This window comes from Sus scrofa, chromosome 13, assembly GCF_000003025.6.
Source record: "Sus scrofa isolate TJ Tabasco breed Duroc chromosome 13, Sscrofa11.1, whole genome shotgun sequence".
Lineage (NCBI taxonomy): Eukaryota > Metazoa > Chordata > Mammalia > Artiodactyla > Suidae > Sus > Sus scrofa.
In genome coordinates, this window is record NC_010455.5 from 2,730,076 (window position 1) to 2,751,002 (window position 20,927).

General features: G+C 48.6%; 1 protein-coding gene across 1 annotated transcript in view; it reads right to left on the reverse strand.

Moving 5' to 3' along the window:
- COLQ (collagen like tail subunit of asymmetric acetylcholinesterase) overlaps positions 1 to 20,927 on the reverse strand; it is a 77,898-nt gene that overhangs the window by 52,338 nt on the left and 4,633 nt on the right.

The following is a 20,927-nucleotide window of genomic DNA, read 5'->3' on the forward strand; positions in this document are numbered from 1 at the left end:
CTCTGTCATAGAGACTTTTCCTCTACAGCAAGAACTGCTCGGGGTTGCTTCCACCAAGAAGCTTTCCTTCATTGATTCCCAGACCATGTTTGAGGGGTCCAGCAAGGTTTTCTCTGGGTTTACTCCATGTTACCTCTTACCCACAGGGTGAAACTGTTTGCTTGTATTTGTCTGACTCAGCTGTGCTTCCCAGGAGGGCAGGAGTTCATTTTTAATCCCTAGGGTCTAGCACAGCTTATGGCATACACTAGATATCCTGCAAATGTTTGCTGAACTAACTGAAAAAATTCACTCCATGCCAGGCACCATATAAGTGCTTCACACATACAAATTCACCGGATCCTCAGAGCAGCCCTGAGAGCCACATCCTATTACCACTATTTTTATCATCATCCCCATTCTACAGATCAGTGACCTGAGGCAAAGAGGTGAAGCAATTTGCCCAAGGTCATACAACTTGTAAGTGACAGAGCCAGCATTCAAAGCCAGCAGTCTGGTTCCAGAGTCCCTCCTGTTGATCTGGATGCTGACTGCATGTGTGCAGAAATAAAGGTCAGGTGCTACGAAGGCGAGGGCGCTCCAACCAAGATGCACCTGCAGCTGAACACAGATGGCTCTGCTTCCTTGTTGTGATGAAGCAGGACACACACCAGGGGCACTGTGGGCCTCAGTAAGAGAGGCTGAGAAAGGCTTTATTCCTTTTTCAGGACTTGGGCTTTTTCTATGTGAGGGTGAAGGGGGGACCAGGGGGAAGCCAAGTCTGGCCCTGCTCTGGACTAGCGAGGGCTAGTCTATGACTGCATCTTCGTTCTCATCTAGAAGAGAAGACAGGAGGGAGGCCCTGTGGGCTGCCGTTCTGTGAGACTTTGGGCCGACAGGAGGAGCCACAGCTGGGGCCCCAGCAGAGAGCAAGGGTGGACTGGTCGTTTCACCTGTGGCCTCTCCCAGGCAGAAGAACCTGGAGGGTGCAGGTTCACCAGCCAAGGGACATTGCTCGCCATTTCTGTTTCCAGGCCATACATGGCCCCAGTGCCTCCTGCAGCCGTCACCCAATGCATCCTCCACTGATTAAAGACCCTGCCTCATTTAGAGCCACGCTTTCCCTGCCTGCCTCCTGAAGACTGGAGATCTCTTGGCGAACACACACTATCAGCTGCCCTTGCCACCGAGGCTTCGGAGTTGTTCACCCCTCCCCACCCCTTCATCCCTCCCCCGTGGCCAACTTCATTTTCAGCAGGTGAAGACCATCTATTTCTGCCCCCCACCCCCCAGCTCCCTGGAGAGGTTTGTTTTTAGCACTGGCTAGTTTATTTCCAGCTCATTCCAGCTCAGAATATTTCCATCAGGTGGACATGTTTGGGAACATCTCCCCCCCTGCCCCTCCCTCCCAGGCACTAAGACAGGACTTCACAAGTCTATTTTGGTGTCATCCGAGTGGCCTGCAAGTCTATGGACTGGGCTGCCTCTGTGGAATCGTGTCTGAGCTTGGGTCTAGCCTGGAAAAGCCCCAGAGGCTCTGTTGTAATGGAAATTGTGTGTGTGTGTGTGTGTGTGTGTGTGTGTGTGTGTGTACAGGGCCTGCAGAAACCTGGGTGCCCTATGTGGCTCAGGCCGAGGCTTGGAAATGCCAACCTCCATGGAATTTTGGGAATGGGTGCCCCAACTTACAGACACCAAAGTCATTTGCACATGGCCACAGCAGCGCCACATCATGGGTAGAAAAAACGCTGAGTCTAATGCAGGCTTTTGGCAAATGTTTGGTGGGGTTTGTTGGTCTATTTGTTTGCTCTTGATGCTGTCTTTGCCTTTTTGGACAAAACACCCACTTGACTCTTGGGCATATCCTTGGAATGTGAACAGACTCTTGGAACATAAGGACTTGGATTAAAGAGTGTGAGTCCAGGTGCAAGTGGCCATGGGCCTCGGCACCACTCCCTTCAACCTGAGGCTCAGTTTCCCCATCTGCACCACAAGGCGTTTGACCTGAACCATCTTCAAAGTCCTGTTTTACACATATGACCCCAGGATCACCACTGCATCCATCTGGATCTCTCACTTGCTAGACTAGTCCATCAGGAGAGCCCTAGTAACAGCCTTTTCTGTCTCTGCCTCCTCTTTTTTTAAAAAGATTTTTTTTCTGTTATAGTTGATTTCCAATTTCTGCTGCACAGCAAAGTGACCCAGTCATATATATACATACATTCTTTCTCTCACATTATCCTCCATCAAGTTCCATCATAAGTGATCAGATATAGTTCCCTATGCTATACAGCAAAATCTCATTGCTTATCCACTCCGAATGTAATAGTTTGCATCTATTAACCCCAAACTCCCAGTCCATCCCACGCTCTCTCCATTCCTCTTGGCGACCACACATCTGTTCTCCAAGTCCATGGAGAACTTGTTTCTTTTGTTTCTTTTGTGTAGGTAGTTTCATTTGTGCCATATATTAGATTCCAGATATAAGTGATATCATATGGTATTTGTCTTTCTCTCTCTGACTTACTTCACGTAGTGTGAGAGTCTCTAGTTCCACCCATGTTACAGCAAATTCTGCCTCCTCTTTTGGCAGCAAGTAGTACACTGTCAAGTCAAGCGAATGCGTCATGAGGAGGCACCAAAGGAAAGAAGTGACATCAATATCCTGCCTTCTCAGGAACAGTCATACTAAGGACCCTGCAACTGCTCGTGCTCAACGTCTTACTTCCTCCTTCTCTGCTTTGGGTCACCCCTGCCTGTTGGAACTTGTGCTAGAAGTAGCCCAAGGAGAGCTGAGATGACAGGCACATGCTCAATGCATCACTAAGGGTTCTGACTGTGAGTCAGATGGTTCAGCTACAGCCAAGTTCTCACCTTAACTGGCTACAGTTTGCCCCATTTTTCCTGATTCACATATTTCAGGGAAGGAAGGCTGTACCCCAAACTTTCTTTCAACCCCACTCACACCACACATACCCTGATAAACAAATTTTTTTTTTTTTTTGCAAATAGCCCTGTATTTATTAAAGAATTCAATTTGTTATCAGAAGTTTCCTTCGAAACTCCAGACCCTGGAGTTCCCATCGTGGTGCAGCGGAAAAGAAATGGACTAGGAACCATGAGGTTGTGGGTTCGATCCCTGGCCTCACTCAGTGGGTTAAGGATACGCCGTTGCCATGATGTGTGGTGTAGCTTGCAGATCAGCGGCTTGGATTTGGCATTGCTGTGGCTCTGGCGTAGGCTGACAGCTGTAGCTCTCATTAGACCCCTAGTCTGGGAAACTCCATATGCCTCAGGTGCGGCCCTAAAAAACAAAAAGAAAAACAACAACAACAACAAAACCCAAAAAAACTCCAGACCCAGATGATTTCACTGGTTAATTCTATGAAATGTTTAAAAAAAATAACACCAATCTTAAACAGACTCTTTGGAAAATAGAGGAGAAAGGAATACCTCCTAACATGCTTTATGAGAAGAGCATTTACTCTGATACCAAAACTTGACAACGATATTATGAAACAAATAAAAATTACAACTAATTACTAGTATCCCTTATACTTGGAGATACAGAATCTAAGCAACATAGAAAAAAGGATACTACATCATGACTAAAAAGAGATTACCCCAGGAGTGCAACATTGGTTTAACATTTGAAAATCGACAAATTCCGATCTTAAAGCTTGAAGGTATTTAAACTTCTCTGAAAGACGATGCTAGCAGTTTGCTGTCTTGTGATTTGACTGAGCAGGCCTGAGGGGGCAGGTGAGGACACAGCCTGCAAAGAAGACATTTGCCCCTGGAACTTGGAGCCGCTTGACCCCAGCCAGCGAGCCTGGAGCGTGATGGAGAACGTCTCATCCCCCCGTTGCCAGCAGGGGCCCTAGACCACAGAAACCATGCCGCTTCATGAGCCAGGGGAGCAGCAGCTGCCAGCCTGCCACCCCCAAGTGAAGGTCACAAGAGGGGCACATACACACACAGACAGAGGAGCATACGTGCCAAGACCCCCACCAACTCCACCACTGCAATTCCAATACCGGTCAAGATGTAAAGCTTGCTGAAAGCTTCCAGAACGAGTCTGCTTCCCAAGAGATTTTTTTCCACATTCATGTACACACACACACACACACACACAAAATTATACAACTCACCCAAGCAGCAAGCTGAGTAACAGAGCAGTCCTGAAATGATAAACAGATGAGTGAGGCTGAAGGATGGGCCTGTCATCGTGTGCAAAGCCCAGGCTGACTGGCCCTGGGACACTGGCAGGAGGCAGGCTGAGATCCGTCACACCCCCAGCACTCCCAGCACCTGGCCCGCTGGGCATCTGGGGAGGGGGAGTTGGCCAATCCCTGCTTTGGTGTTGCTTCTATCCCAGATACCAGGGGTCCAGAGGCCAGTCCTGAGCTCCCAGGAGCAGGAGCAGAGGGCGGCACTCTGGCCTCTCAGGAGGATGCACTGGGGGGCATGCTGGGAGTGCCCAGAGGAGGAGGTGAGATTGGGACCTGATTGCCCCTGTGGCAGAAAGGGAACAGAGGATAATCATCAACCAGGCTTCTTTTCCTTCTGGCAAACTTCACAGTCACCCCACTGTGATGGAGGTGGGGTGGGGGGAGTCTGCTGGCCTCTGCTCCAGGGAAGGTCTTTGTTGCTTCACCATGTCTGAGCCAAAGTGCTGGCAACAAAGCTAAACTTGATTAAAAAAAAAAAAATATATATATATATATACATAAAATTATAGAAATGTACATATGTATACACATTATAACTTATATAGGCATATAACATATGTATTTCTGAAGGGCCCATGGGGCAAACATTTTTAGATGAAGCTTCCCTGTCAGCTGATTAAATCGTATATATATCAGATACACATGGAAATCTGTCAGACACTTTATAGGCACCCAATGCACAAGCATTTGCACAAACACACAATATTCCTGGTCATAAAAGCAGTAAGCATTGCTGTTTTAACTAATTTAGCAAAGACCACAAGCAAGAGTCATTCAACCTTTTCTGGAAACAGCCAGGTAGTAAGTGTTTTAGGTTCTCTGGGCCACACGGCCTCTGCTGTTGTGCCTGAAAGAAACCACAGACAATAAGGGTAGGGCTTGTTGCAATGAAACATTGTTTACAAAAATAGAAGGCAAGCTGGATTTGGCTGCAGGCTGTAGCTTGCTGACCCACTGAGCTCTTGCCTTCAAAAGCAAAGATACTTCTTGTATTCATTCATTCATTCATTCATTCATTCATCCAACTACTGTTTCATTCATCCAGAAATACACAGAGAGCAAGTGCCAAATGCCTGCAAGACACAGTGACCAGACACAGTCCCTGGAGTCAGACAAACTTGGGCCGAAGTCCTGGTTTTGCCACTTACTGGCCTGAAGAAGTTATTCACTGCTCTCTCAGTCTCAGCCTTTTCATCTGTAGAGTGGGTATGGAGAAATGAATGCACTTTGTCAGTTTGTTGGGAGGATCAGAGCAAGGCTTTTTGTAACATGTACAAAGGGGAAAAAGCAAAGTGGCTAACATGGGACAGAGATGTCTGGAGGGATTTCAAGAGGAAGTGATGGGTGCTGGTTGTGGCAGGGGATACAAATAAGAAATCAGGGAAAGCTTCCTGGAAGAGGTGGCATTTGTGCCAAGCTTTGAAAGTAGAGAAGATCTGCTAGTACCACGATGGGAGAAGGGAGAGAGGAGAGGCTCGGTCCCTTCTCTGGGGACTTTCCCTCTGTTCATGGAAACACAGAGTCCAAGACATCAGGGAAGGCAGCACGAGTGCTCAGCCCTGAGCCCCAGGGTGTTGCAGAAAGGTCTTTTGTGTTACATTTACCTAGATCCTCCAGTGCTAGGTCATGTTCCCACAGCTCTTCATTTTTCAAATCTCATTTCAAAACCCCTCAAAGCTGGAAGTTTTGCCACTTCTTGAGCACCCAAAGCACTTATTTTTTCTTATAATTCAGCATCAAATTTCTCAAAACATTTATATGAGTAAACCACCTGGCTCTACTTGGTTTCATTATTGTCAAAACAAAGGCAACTGACCGGACGGAGGAGGCTGAGGTCCTGTCCAGCCCTTCAGGTGTCTGCATCTCTTCTCTGAACCTAATGCCTCATGCTCAGCAGGGTCTCTTTCCGTCTCTCTCCTTCTGCCGTTCTCATTCCTGCCTCAGTCCCATCATCTGTCTCTCTGTCTCCCAATGCTAACTTGTCTCACTCTCCATCTCTGTTTCTCCAGGCACTAACAGTTGAAGTTCCTTAGGCAAATACCTGGCTGGGTGCTCACTCCTTGATGGCCCCTGCAGCCAGCTGTGCCAGCCTGGAATTAGGCATCCTGGTCTCCAGTGCTGGTGTGGCTAGTAACCTCCGTGACCTTGGACAACTCACTTCTGCTCTGGCCCTCAGTTTTCCCAAAGGTGAAATGGGAGCATTGGACCAGATGCACTCTAAGCCCTTTCTAGCTGTGGCTTCTCCCGGGGGCAGTGACTCCTGAGACACAAACTGTCCATCACGAGGACCCTGGACAAGGATAGGGGACCACTCTCCCCTCTTCCCTCTGGAGAGCAGTCCTTGTCCCTGAGGCAACCAGTCTGCTGAACTGCCTTTCCTTGGCCCAAGCATCGGTTCACCCAGCAGAGCTGCCTGCAAAATCTAATCCCTAATAAAAGTTTCTGGGGCCTTCCCGCAGATGTCAGCAGGTGTCACATTCACAGGATTTGGTTTTAATTGCAGCTCTGGGATTTATCACCCAGGCCAGGAGACCACTTCTGGAATTCTGCCTCCTGGGAGCTGGGCCAGCACACCTGTCCCCACTGCTGCCACATGCAGGCCTGTTCCCTGCTGAGCCCACCCAAGCTGGGTCTGCTTCGCATCTTCCCCTGCCTGCCTCCAACCCCCTCCTGCCCAGAGAGACTGTGTGGCCTGGGGAGCTCAGCACCTGTGGCTCCCTTTGTGAGGCAAAGACACCTGCATGTTTGGGGGCAGAGCCCAGGTCCCAGGAGCCCTGGGGCACTTCCAAGCTGCTATCCCAACTCCAAACCGGGGCGGGTGGAGAACTAGGCTGGAGGAGCCAGGTTCTATCTTTTCAACACCAGACACTCTCTTCTGGACCAAATGTTGGTCAGTTTCTCCACAAGGCCTTGACCTTGTCAGCCTTGCTGAATCCAGTTTTAGCAAGAATCTTACTAGGTCAGTTTAGAAAGAATCCCCACCCTTGGTATCTGATCAAATTCTTCCCCCCCACCCTTGATATCTGATCACCTGGCCTGCCCTCAGCAAGAATCCTGTTAAGTGGCTTTTCAGGGTGCCCCCCCCCCAACCCTCGATGTCTCTTCTGGATGATTTTCCATCACCAAGCCCCTGAACCTGCTCCTTGACTATAAATCTCCACTTATTCCTATGTAATTCAGATCTGAGCCCAGTCTCTCTCCCCTCTTGAGATAGTCTTGCCATCTGTGGCAACAGGGTCAAGGTCATTCTTACCCTCTCAACCAGTTGAGAGAATGACTTTTTCTTTGACACAGACCCAACATTTTGCACACAGGAAAGCCCTGCAACAGATTCTATTTTTCTTTTAGTCTTTCTTTTTCTTTTTTTTTTTTTTAGTCTTCTTAGGGCCACACCCATGGCATATGGAGGTTCCCAGACTAGGGGGTCGAATTGGAGCTGTAACCACCAGCCTACACCACAGCCACAGCATCACAGGATCTGAACCATGGCTGCGACCTACACCACAGCTCACGGCAATGATGGATCCTTAAACCCACTGGGGGAGGCCAGGGATCAAACCTGTGTCCTCAGCAGTCAGATTCGTTTCTGAAGTTCCCCATCGTGGCCCAGCAGTAGCAAACCCAGCTTGTATCCATGAGGACAAGGTTCAATCCCTGGCCTTGCTCAGTGGGTTAAGGATCTGGCGATGCTGTGGCTGTGGTGTAGGTCAGCAGCTGTAGCTCTGATTGACCCCTGGCCTGGGAACTTCCATATGTTGCAGTACAGCCCTAACAAGAAAAAAAAATCCTCGTCAGGAAACACTGACAACACTGGACTCAGCTCTTCCTCCAAATTATCACATTACTATTGATATACCATTGAGTGCTCAGCATAATTGTCCTCAATTTACAGAAAAGAAGCCAGGTCACTTGGTCTGGGCCATGCAGCTAGAACAGAACCTGGGCCAGAGTTCAACAGGATCCCTGTGCAACCCTGGGAGAAGGTGGATCTGGTGGTGGCTTCCCCAGCCCTGGAGGCAGCTCACATCAAACTGCCCTTCCACCTCCTGCTCTTCTCACTGCTCTTGCGCATCAGGCTTTCCTCCAACCTGGCCCTTCCCTGGTGGTAGGCTCTCTCCACTCCTAACCCCAGCCCCAGGACCTCCTCAGAGATGGCGTTGTATGGAGAAGGCTGGCATGCCCCCCAGATGTGTCTTCCACAGGCCAGAGCTGACCCTGAGAAGCAGCAGTGCTGCCCAGCTCCCCCCTCACCCCACCCCCCGCCATGGCGAGAGCAGCTGGGGACACTTGGCTCTATGACTCTTCTCGCCAATGGCTCTGCCCGGATGCAGAGGACTCCAGCCCTAGGTGATGCTGGAGCCAGGATGGAAAGGGCCTGCTTCCCTGGACACCAGCAAGGAGGCCAGCCACGCCCAGCAAGGGCACTGAACTCATGGGCGAGCAGGAAATAAATTTTGATTAAACAAAGTTGCTTTTTGTCACAACAAATAGCATTACCCCAACTCAAGGTGAGGTGCCAACCAATCATGGGACAATTGGTGAGCATTTGATACCCTTCTTTGGTCCCCACAACCACACAGTGTGTATCAGCATCAACAGTCTCTTGGTGACTGAGGGCCAGTAGGTGGTTGGCCAGATGTCTTGAATTGAAGACATCAGTTGAATCCAGATGTTGGACCCTGGAGCCTTCTGGAGATTCAGTGACTCACACAAAGTGGTGACCTTTCCCCCATCCCACCCCCACTGATGGGCAAGGAGGAGCAGAGGATCCCAGAAAAATGGCAGATGTGTCCCAGCCATTGGGGCTCGGAGCATTCCCCACACCCAGCCCCTTGCCTCTAATCAAACCTCACCGTCACTCATCTTTGGGTCCCACTTTCCTGGTTGGTAAACCCACGCGAGTAGGGTTGCCGTCTAAGCTGCTGCTTTGACTCTCCTGGCCACAGAGAGGGTGTGTGTGGTTACCTTCTCTTTTGAAGAGTTTACTCTTCAAAGTGGTCAGGGAATGTGCAAGTCATTTCGAAATCCATCCCCCAAATAAGATGGATACATAGACAGAGGACAGAGTAACTATATCCAAATGATAACAAGTTGCAGAATCTATGTGTTGGGTGTATTTGCTAAGACTGCCATAACAAAACATCTGAGCGGCTGAGACAACAGAAATTCATTTTTCCCAGTTTGGGAAGCTAGACACCCAAAATGAAGTTGTCAGAAGATTTAGTTTCTTCCAAGGCTTCTGTCCTTGGCTTGTCGATGGCTCCCTTCTTTCCTTTTACGTGCGTTTCCTCCTTTCAAAATCCCTGGTGTCTCTTGTGTGTCCAAATCTCTTCTTATAAGGACACCAGTCAGATCAGACCAGAGCCGCCCATATGTCCTGACGTAAGCTTCCTCACATTTTTAAAGGCCTGTCTCCAAACACAGTCACATGCTGAGGTCATGGGAGTTGGGACTTTAACACAGGCATTCTGGGGGTGGGGGCCGGGGAGATGCAAGTTAGCCCATAACACTGGGCACGTTGGTATTCCCTGGAAAATTCTCTCCACTTTTTTGCTATTATTATTACTTTTTTTGTGTCTTTTTGGGGCCACACACGTGGCATATGGATGTTTCCAGGCTAGGGGTTCCACTTTTTTGAATGTTTGGGATTTTTCTGTAATAAAAAAGAAGGCAACAGAAAACCAGAAGATAAACTTCCCAGAGTTGGGATTGGGGGTGGGTCACCCAGTGCCCTGGCTGGCAAGTATCTGGGAGCTCGGCAGGTGCACAGAGCTAGGACATCAACACCAGTGTGGCCTGGAAGAGCCTGTAGCCATTCATCAGGAGACCTTAGGCAAGTAATTGAATCCCCAGGAAGGACACAAGATGGACCTTCTCTACTGCAGCACTCCCCCCACCCCACCCCCACCAGCAAGGATGCCATGAGGAAAAAAAGGCTGCCCTGAGCTACAAGGATGGAGGAAAATCACCTCAAATGGGTCATTATTTTGTAGTAAGTCATATATCAGAAGTGACTGCTTTGATGGTGCATAGATTTGGGGAGACAAACCCTACCCCGTTTCCTCCCACAAAGGAATCTTTTTGGATCTTATCTAAAGGAAGGCATCTGCTTTTCTGAGTTCAGGTTCTAATTTGACCAAATGGCATATGGTAAATAGAGTGGAAGGAGGAGGCAATGTTATTAGGAGCCAAGGGAACATCAAGAAACCTCCCCAAGGCTGGCTGTGCCTTGGCTCTGAATTTGATTACAGCAGCAAGGATAAATCAGCGAGTCCTATTAAATCTTCTGCTTCAGCTTGAGGGAGGAGGCCAAGTGTCTAGAGTTATTCAGGAGCTCTGGCCACAGGTTAGAGATGAAACCCTCCAGCTGCATCAGGCCCACAGGGTGGGTGTTTCCAACCTGCGCTGACAACTGGGGTTGAGTGGAAAGTCCCTGTGTCTCCACCAGCTACATGTTTCCATGCTTTCATGTATCCATGATGACATTTTTAGCTCTATAGACACTTGTGATTCAAAACCACGTGGCTCATCTAGCCCTTTCTCTGGAGCCCCTCCCTGACCCACTGCCTCCAGCGATTGTTATCCAAGGGGCCACAGCAGGTAAGGAGGAGGGAAACAGAGTCCCTGGGAGCCCCTGGCTGCCCACTGGCACAGCCAACACTTTTGCCCTTTGGTCTCACAAGTCCCTGAAATCCTTGGATTCCAGAAAGAAGGGGGGGGGTCTCGGATTGACCTTCTTTTTTTTTTTTTGGTCTTTTTTGTTGTTGTTGTTGTTGTTGTTGTTGCTATTTCTTGGGCTGCTCCCGCAGCATATGGAGATTCCCAGGCTAGGGGTCTAATTGGAGCTGTAGCCACCGGCCTACGCCAGAGCCACAGCAACGTGGGATCCGAGCCGCATCTGCAACCTACACCACAGCTCACGGCAATGCCGGATCCTTAACCCACTGAGCAAGGGCAGGGACCGAACCCGCAACCTCATGGTTCCTAGTCGGATTCGTTAACCACTGCGCCACGACGGGAACTCCTCAGATTGACCTTCTTGAACTCAGCTGAGCAACAGAGCAATAGACCGAACAAGTTGACAAGAGGAACTGTAATTATAAATACTATAGCAGTACTATAATTATAAATATAGAGTTCCCATCGTGGCTCGGTTTAACGAACCCAACTAGTATCCATGAAGACACGGGTTTGATCCCTGGCCTTGCTCAGTGGGTTAAGGATCTGGTGTTGCCTTGAGTTGTGGTGTAGGTCACAGACACATCTCAGATCCTGTATTGTTGTGGCTGAGCCATAGGCCGGAAGCTACAGCTCCGATTCAACCCCTAGCCTGGAAACCTCCAAATGCCACAATATGGCCCTAAAAAGACAAAAGACAAAATAATAATAATAATATAATTATTCTACCACTGGAATAATTTTTCTACTGTTATATATGATTATTTTACCACTCTGGAAATTCTCTGAGATCTCCATCCCATTTGTTAATTTGGGTCTAAGAGACAGAAGAATCCCATCCTGCGCTCCAGGTGAGAGATTCTGTCTTATATGTGTATATGAGATTTTGTTGAATTGTTTGAATAGGTAATACATTCATGTGATTTGAAATTCAAAGTATAAGCAGGTGTACTTGAAAACTCTCCTACTTCCTCCCAGTTCCAATTGTTTATTATCAATTATTCTCCTGTGGATACTTCCATGAACAGTTTAGGCACACAGAAGCAACTATGTGGGTATAATATCTCCCTCTCTTGCTCAGAGGCTTAGCTGTAATATAATACTATGCCTGTGTCATGATACTTTCTTGGTTTCTTCACATAATTTCCAAGTTTATTTGGTATTACTACATAAAATGCATCTACATTCCTCTCAATGGCTATATGATATTCCTTCATTTGGGAGAAACATAATTCATTCACCCTGCCCCCAACTGATGTGCATTTGGGTGATATACAAACATTTGTTGATATAAACAATGATACAACAAAATAACATTCTACATGCATCTTTGCGTATGTAGATAAGCTTGTCCATTGGATGAATTCCTAGAGTAGGATTGCTGGGTCTAAGAGTGTGTGCATTTACAGTTTTCACACACATTGCCTAACCCACCTCCACAAAGTCTCCATCAACCCACACTTTGTCCGCAAGCAGAAGATGAGGTATTTGTTTCCACATACCCTCAACTGCACACGCAATGTCAGACCTTTTGAATTTCTCCCATCCGATGGATGAAAAATGGGACTTCAGTGTGGTTTTAATTTGCGTTTCTCTTATGAAGAATAAGGTTGGGGATATTTTCACACATTTTAGAGCCATATGTATTTTTTCCATTTTTCCATTAGGTTGTTGGTCTTTTTTTTTTTTTTTTTTTCTTTTTGGGGCCACACCCTCGGCCTATGGAGGTTCCCCAGGGTAAGAGTCGAATCAGAGCTGCAGCTGGTGACCTACACCACAGCTCACAGCAATGCCGGATCCTTAACCCACTGAGCGAGGCCGGGGATTGAACCCACATCCTGATGGATACTAGTCAGGTTTGTTAACCGCTGAGCCACAGCAGGAACTCCTATTGGTCTTCTTTTACAATTTTTTTTAATATATAAAAAAGTAGCACTTCATGATATGACTTGCAGATATTTTCCCCAGTTTGTTTTGGTCTTTTGATGTTGTTCCCTCAACCCCCACACAAATTTTTTTTCTTTTTAGGTAGTAGAGTTGATTGTAGAAGCCTTTTTTATGGCTTCTAAGTTTTTCCCCCACACTAAAGTTACCCCCTAAATCTCTCAAGGTTTCTTCTAATAATGATTTCATATCTTATGTTTAAATCTTAATTCATTTATGATTTATTCGTCTCTATGATTTATTCTTATATTTATGATATAAATCTGTTTGTTTCCTTGTTTTCCAGGACATTTTATCTGTCACCTGAAAGCAAGAAACAAAATCATTCTTTAAAACATGTAGCCTACAAACATCAACTCTCACAAGACTTGGTAACATGCACTGGCTGGGTCAGGACTTGAACCCGGATCAGCTGTGTCCTTATCCTGACCTATTCACTCAAAGGCCAACCACCTGTACACTACAGACACCATCACGGTCACCTGTTTCACTTATTATTTCATGGCGTTATTTTAATGTCTCAGACTATGGGCTCCTTGTGTTAGTTTGTCTTGTGAGTCTTCTTGTTAACACAATAGTTAAGTATACTGTAGGAGGTGTGATAAAAATTGGTCATTTGATTGATAGGAAGTATATCAAAAGCTATATATATATCAAGTAATAGTCCTAATTTAGAGACAGATTTAAACATGCTGATGATAATGATGATCTGAATCCATTCAAATGGATTTTACTGCCTCATGTAGGAAAGAAAAATCAAACAAAACACAAAGTGGCAGCAGATGCGTGAGTGGCCAGAAACTGATCATCTTTGTCCAGTCAGCCATTTGCTGGCCTTCTGTTTGAAACATTCATATGTAGTAACCTGCCCCTGATTTCCTGGGCGGACCCACGCTGGCAGGCCTGTTGACCTGGCGCCACTGTCCATTCTGAAGGGGGCAAGACTGTCATTCCACACAAGGCAGATGCCATGTGGACAGAAGCCTCATTCTCCCGACTTGGATGAATTGGACATGGAAGTGGCTTGTCCACCAGGTGGCTTCGCACAGGGTTGGCTGCATGATTTTCACGCTCAGGCCTGAGTGCCATGGGGGCTCCTGGTGAGCTCAGCCTGTCTGGGGAGATGAGAGCTTTCTCCCTTACAGCCCAGAGAGGAGCCTGTGGGTGGACTTTGCCCATGAGCTGAGGACTCAGTAGCTACAGCATCACCCTCAGTGTGAGTCCTGAGCGCTTACTCTACCAGCTCAGAGCCAGGCCCTCCCTTGCTTTCCCTGTCCTCTTCACCGCAACCCCTCCCACTACCCTCTATTATGCCCCCCTTTTCTGGGAGAGGAAAACTAAGGCTCCAACAGTCAAGGTCTTAGGCAGCTGGGCTTTGGAGTCCAGACCTCAGATTCTGAAGCCCATGCACTGTGATGGACTCCTCTCAGCCAGGGATTTCAATGGAGAATGAATTCTTTTTTTTTTTTTTTTTCTTTTTGGCTGCCCTGCAGCATATGGAGTTTCTGGGCCAGGGATCCGATCTAAGCCGCAACTTATGCTAAAGCTGTGTGGCAATGCCAGATCCTTTAACTCACTCCCAGGCTGGGCTTGAACCTGTGTCCTGGTTCTGCGGAGACGCTGCCAATCCCATTGCACCACAGCAGGAACCCCGATGGAGACTGAATTCTGAGGCTGGACCCTTCAGCACCAGGAGCAAACCTCTCCAGCCACCAAATAAGAGCAGGGGGGATTATAGTAGAAACAAAGCATCTCAGGAGGAGGCAAGCCTGGGTTCCAATACTTTCACTGCCATTTGGAATAATGGTCGCAACCAGAAACTGAGATTAACTACATTCCAGGTACAGTGCAAAGTTCTCTACCTACTACAATGCCATCTGATGATGCGGATACTCTTTTTTGTTTTTTGGCTGCGCCCATGGCATGCAGAAGTTCCCAGGCCAGGGATCAAACCTGCACCACAGCAGCAATAATGCCAGATCCTTAACCCACTAAACCCATCAGGGAACTCTGAGGCAGGTACTCTTATCCGCATTTTACAGAGTTGGAAACTGAGGTGCTGAGAAACCAAGACCACTTGGCCAAGATCACTCAGCTAGTGGGTCACAGAGATGTCACTCGAGTCCAGAGCTGTCTAAACCTGTGAAGCCCACACCTTTTCTCCCCACATCGTGAGTTCTCCAGGTGCCAATGCACCAAAGAGAAACACGGGCTGAGACCTGTCATGTGGAGGAGCTAATTCTGTAGGTTAGCAAGCAAAGTCAGAGACAGTCTATGCCTAAAAGGAGCTTTGGAATCTGGTCCATCCCTTCATTTTACAGAGGAGGAAATGGGGCCTCACAGAGAGCAAAGGGCTTGTCCAACAGCACATGCATGCCCCAGAGTCAGCGGTGGGTCAGAGGGGTAACTCAGGTTTCCCGAGTTCCACCTCATGCCTTGACCCCACGCCACGGCCCCTTTCAGGGAGCAAGAGTAAACCGGCACGTGGTCAGCCCCACCGACTAACTGTCCCCATGCCACCTTCTAGTTGGACCTGGACAAGATAAGCTGAGCAGCAGGCCCATGCCTGTCAGGCAGGTGTCCTCTGGCTTTCAGGGCTGCCCAGCAGAGGAGGTGCCGGCTGGGCAGTTGACTCAAATAATTGAAGAAAAACAAGAAAAGAAACCACTTACTCAGATAATTTGGGGAAAGCACTTCTAGGGCCTGAATTATCCAGACAGCCCCTCGGCCTCCCAGTGCTCACACTTCCTGGGCGGACACGGAGCGTGGAGGAGCGCCCACCACCCAGGCCCGTGGTTTTCCCTCAGAATGTTCTTCCCTATCAACTTCCCACCACGACCTGCCCACCACGGCTCTCAGACAGAGGGACAGGACGAAATGGCTGTCCTTACTCGGAGCCCCTCTACATCCTGAACATTAGATTTCTGGATGGCCACAGAGAATTTGGAGGTCTTGTGGCAGGCGGGCAGGGTAGGGGGGCACTCTGTGAGGTCCACTCCCAATACAGATGATGCGAGAAACCAAGCCAGTTTGGTTGGGCACAAAGGGCAGCTTGGTTTCAACTCTCTCTCTCTCTCTCTCTCTCTTTTTTTTTTGCCTTTTCTAGGGCTGCACCCGCAGCATATGGAGGCTCCCAGGCTATAGCCACTGGCCTACGCCACAGCCACAGCAATGTGGACCGAGCCGCGTCTGTGACCTACATCACAGTCACGGCAACACCGGATCCTTAACCCACTGAGGGAGGCCAGGGATCCAACCTGCAACTTCGTGGTTCCTAGTCGGATTCGTTAACCACTGGGCCACAATGGGAACTCCTCAACTCTCAATAAGGACCCACCTGGCAGGCCCCTCAAATAGGGGACAAGTTCAAACACTTGAACAAACCCTGAGTTGCAGTAAAGTAAGAAAGCCCCTGTCTGGCAGGCAGGCCGGCCATTGTCAACCCATCCCCTATCCTCCTGGGTCCCTGAGATCCCCATGCCAGGTCTGAGACCTTCAGAAGGTCCTTCCTGGAGCATGTGTCCCAAGAGGAAACTACCAGCCACAGCAGGAAAGCTCCAGGGCTTTCTCCAGACTTCTCGGAAAGATACCAAGAAGGCCAGGTGAGCGGCAGCAGGGTTCGTGGGGGTGGGGAGGCGGGTAGGAACGGGGAGACCCTATCCAACTCTCATTCAAGTTTCCTTTTTCTCCTCTCTTTTTTCAGACCTCAGCTGGTTCACGGTGCAAAGCCCTGGGCAGCCATCAGGCATCCCCTTCAGCTGTCGCAGCTCCCAGCACGTGCCTCTTGCTTATGCTTATGTTGCCATGGAGACCTAAGTGCGGGCTTGAATGGAGCTGACTGCTCTGGGCTGGGAGATGGAATAGGGCCAGGTGTATTTTTAAAGCCATCTGGGAAAGCCAGTCACCATGAGAGAACAGCCTCTTTCCCTGGTCAATGGGTCCCTGCTTTAGGGATCGGTTTGCAAATGGAAAACGGATAAAAGCTGAGCCCCTCTTATGGCCTTAAGCCACTGGAAACTTTAAACAAAAAATTATTGTTTGGATTGTATTTGGGACTTTGGCCTTTCAACATAGAGGTGCCTTAGGGGATATCATGACCTCTCAGCATATGTAGAGATACTGGGGTTCTGGAACTACTAGAAAAAAGGTACATACATCACACACCAGGCACTTTTTAAAGTTCTATTCATAATTAGCTGGCTTAATCTTCACAACTGCTCTGTGAGTGAAATCTTACTTTGAGCCCCATTTTACAGAAAGGGAAACTGAAGGAGACAGGGCAATTTGCGTGCCCAATGTCCCAAAGCTAAGAGAAATACAAGATTTGAACTCAGGCAGCATGGCGCCAGATGTCCTACTCCTAACCAATAGGCGATTCTGCCGTCGCAATAATTTGGGGCTCAGAAAGTTCCGATTTTGAAATTTAGCCCTGGCACTCTGCGACCTCAGGCGAGTGACTGCACCTCCCTAAATGTTAGTTCCCTCTTTGGCAAAGCTGGGGTTACCAATGTCTTGTGAAACTGTTACAAAGATTAGGAGTCAGGTCACATAAAGAGTCTATCTAGTAAGCAGTGCTCTCTGCAAGGCAGTGTTATTAGTGTTAATGGGGTTCCCTTAGTAACTGGACCCCAGATCCAGTATCAGAGCAGGAAGGGTGCTGAACTGTAACTGCCACTGCCCAGAGGGGGCGGGTGGGCAGGCGACTGTATAAGAGCCATCTGGACCACACTTTCTCTTTTAACACATCCCTGCCGTATTCCCGGTACTCACCAGACCCTATGGCTTCCAGCTCCTGCCACAAGCACCTGTGGCTATGCAGAGGGCTTCTCCAGCTGCGGAGTTGCCTGGGGCAAGCATATCCCCAGGAGCTGGCGGATCAATAGCTCAGCCCCCTGTCTCTCTGAGGTCCCAGCAGATCTGAGCCCCAGCCGCCCACAGCAGGAATCTGTCCTGAAAGCCTGCAGGACTGATGGACTGCCTCCCCTTCCCTGTCTCCGTTTCCCAAATCCCTACTGGGGTCACCTTCCAAACACACCACTTGTACCCAAATCTTGTCTCATGGTCTGCTCTGGGAAGGGATCCAGGCGATGACATTATACATACCCTGATGTCACTTAGAGAAAGCCCTCAGGGACACTTGACCCAGTGGAAAAGGCGACTGTGGGAGGTTGAATAATGGCCCCCAAAGAGGTCCAGAGCCTGATTCTTGGAACCCGTAAAAGTTACCTTATAGGACAAAAGCAACTTTGCGGTGTGATGGGCCCTTAAGGTAATCACGAGTGTCCTTATAAGAGAGGCAGAGGAAGACTGACAGAGAAGAAAGAGGCAGTGGGAGAGTGGCAGCCACAGGAAACTAATACAGGACATAAGAGGCCAACTGAGCAGTGGCCCTCAACCTGTGGCTGGTAGACCAGCAGCATCAGCAGCATCTGGGATCTTACTAGAACTGCAAACTTCACACCTCCTGAATCGGTTTGTTGGGTGTGCCCAGCAGTGTGTGTTTTAACAAACCTTCCAGTTGATTCTGGTGCTGGCTGTGATAGTTAACCACAGCTAGACATGAGAATCACCTGGAGAGCTTTAAACCCTCTCAGGGCCCCCTCCCTGGCCTCAGAGTCTGATGTGATTTCAGTCTGTCCAGCCTGGACACTGGGCTCGTTGTAAATCATCCCACTTGATCCTTATGTCCCTCTGGGCCTGAGAACAAGTGCTGTACTTTGAGAACCACTGATCTAGAATATTAACTTTCAAAGTGAGCTTTGCAGAGCTTGGGAATTCTAGAAACCTGCCTGAGACTGCTAAAGGAGGCAGAGTCCAAAGCAGCAGAGCCACTGGCCCGGCAGGTGGCAAGGTGTGAGATGGGTGGTGTGGTGGGGACTTGGAGCTGCTCTGTTCCAAAGTTATTGTGGCACTGAGATGTGGGTCGGGACTGCCAGGTTGCCCTGCTCTCCAAGACGTCTGGTGTGTTTGCCTGTTTTGTTTTTTAAACTTTATTTTATTTTTGGCTACAATCATGGCATGTGGAAGTTCCCAGGCCAGGGATCGAACCTGCGACAGTGACCCAAGCTGCTGTTGTAACAGCACCAGATCCTTAACCCGCTGCACCACAAGGGAATTTCTGAGGCCTGATTTTTAAGATTCTTCAGAAATGCATTTCATAGAAATGTTAAACCATTTGATGCTTAAATGTTAGCAACTAAAGCAATTAAAAAAAACATTTCTCTTTCTCTTCGTAGTATTTCCATGTGAAGGCTGAGCATAGCACCACGTGAAGACTGATTTGGTCCATGGGTAGCTGGTTTGTGAGCTCCAGCTCTGTTCTAGGGGTCTTTTGTTTACCCTTTGGGCCAACTGGACTAGTCTTCTCAAGGTGATGATAGAGGAACTCCGTGTGTAGGGGATGCTTCTGTCTGCTCACAGCTGCATCTCAGTTCCAGGTCCAGGGCTAGGACTTATTAAGTGTTTGTTGAATGAATAAATGCTCATTGCAATCCTGTGAGACAATTTACAGGTGAACTGGGGCCCACTGCAACTATGGTGTGAGTGTCCCATGATCACACAGTCAGGATTCAAACCCAAGACCCCCCCACCAACAGTAGGGCCAACTATGAAGAGAAAATACACCATAGCTGTGGAAAAGCCTGGCAAAGTAAGGACTTTGGGGGCACTTGGTATCAATTACAAGAGCAATACAAGCAGTTGTTACAATGTGAACTGCATTTCAAAATGGGACACCAGCCTACTTGGTGACTCATCAAAGTCAGAAGCGTTTCTGTTCCTTCTGGAGCTGTGTTGTTTTGGTATGGTTATGGGTCTGAGGAAAGCAGGGTTGGGTGGGGTGGGTGACAGTGTCAAGACTTGGCCCATATATCTGGTGAGAAAGCTCTCTCACACCCATCTCTCTCTGAGCCAGAGAGGAGTCCATTGCATCATTAAGAGCCTTGGGATGGGGTAAAGTGGGCAAGCTGGGACCCTTGGAGGGCCTTCTAATTTAAGAACCCTCTCTGATCATATTATCCACAGGAAATATGGGGAGCTAAATCGGAGGAGATAGCTGGGAAGTGCATTACAGAACATTAAACAATAGCCAACCAGCATCAGACACAAATAAATGGCCCATAATCTACTGCCAAGAACATGATTGGTTCCCAAGTGGGAGCCTGGCTGGCTTCCAGGCAGGGGAATGCAGAACTGGACACCAGGTTCAACAGGCCACAAAAAGCCTGCCCTGGTCACATCCCAGCACCCACAGAAGAAGGTTCCAGCACTCAGACCGGATGTGGGTCTTCTCTTCATCTGGCCCTGAGACCTGGACTCAGACATTGTCTGAAGAGTGCCTGCTTGCCTGAGAAAGCCTGTGTTGGGGAAGGGAAGGCAGTGTGTCTGTGGTCATAGAGTTACTCGGCTCCAACCTTCAAGAGAATGTCTGTGAAATGGTCTTCCCTGACTCGAAGGAAGCCTCAGTGCCCCCGCCCCCAATGCCCTGGTTGAAGCCCATCTTCCTAGAGCATGCTTTAGCTTAGATCTTTGACTCCTGTTACAATACAAACACCCTCAAAGAGAGATAACCCGAGACCCCGGAAAGACACGCACACTTGAGTATGAAGTCATCTTCTCAATCATTTGCTAAGAGCTTTGGGCACTGATGTCCTGAGAAAAAGGCAAGAGAGAACAGAGGATAAAGACCTAGAGCTGGGTTTTCGGAGGCTGGGATGAGGGACTTTAAAAGCGAGTAGCACGGATTCTCCATGGCTGTAGCAGATTTGGTCTACACTGGTAAGAGCCCTGGACTTAGCGTCAGAGGGCAAAGCTACAGTCTCCAGCTCTCCCCATACCACCCATGCAGTCTTAGGCAAATCACTACTTCTCTGAACCTTCATTTTTCCATCTGAGGAGCGAGTGGGAGGCCACATCCTTCCCGGGTACTGTGAGAGTTACACAGATTGAAGGGTGTGGATGGCCTGCCCCTCTATAAATACCACTGTCCTCAGGTTTGTGCCACCACATTCTGAAAACCATGCAACAATGGAGCCACATCAGTGGATAGACCCTGGAACTGAGTCAGTGCACAGACCACAGTGAGCCTCGCAGGGC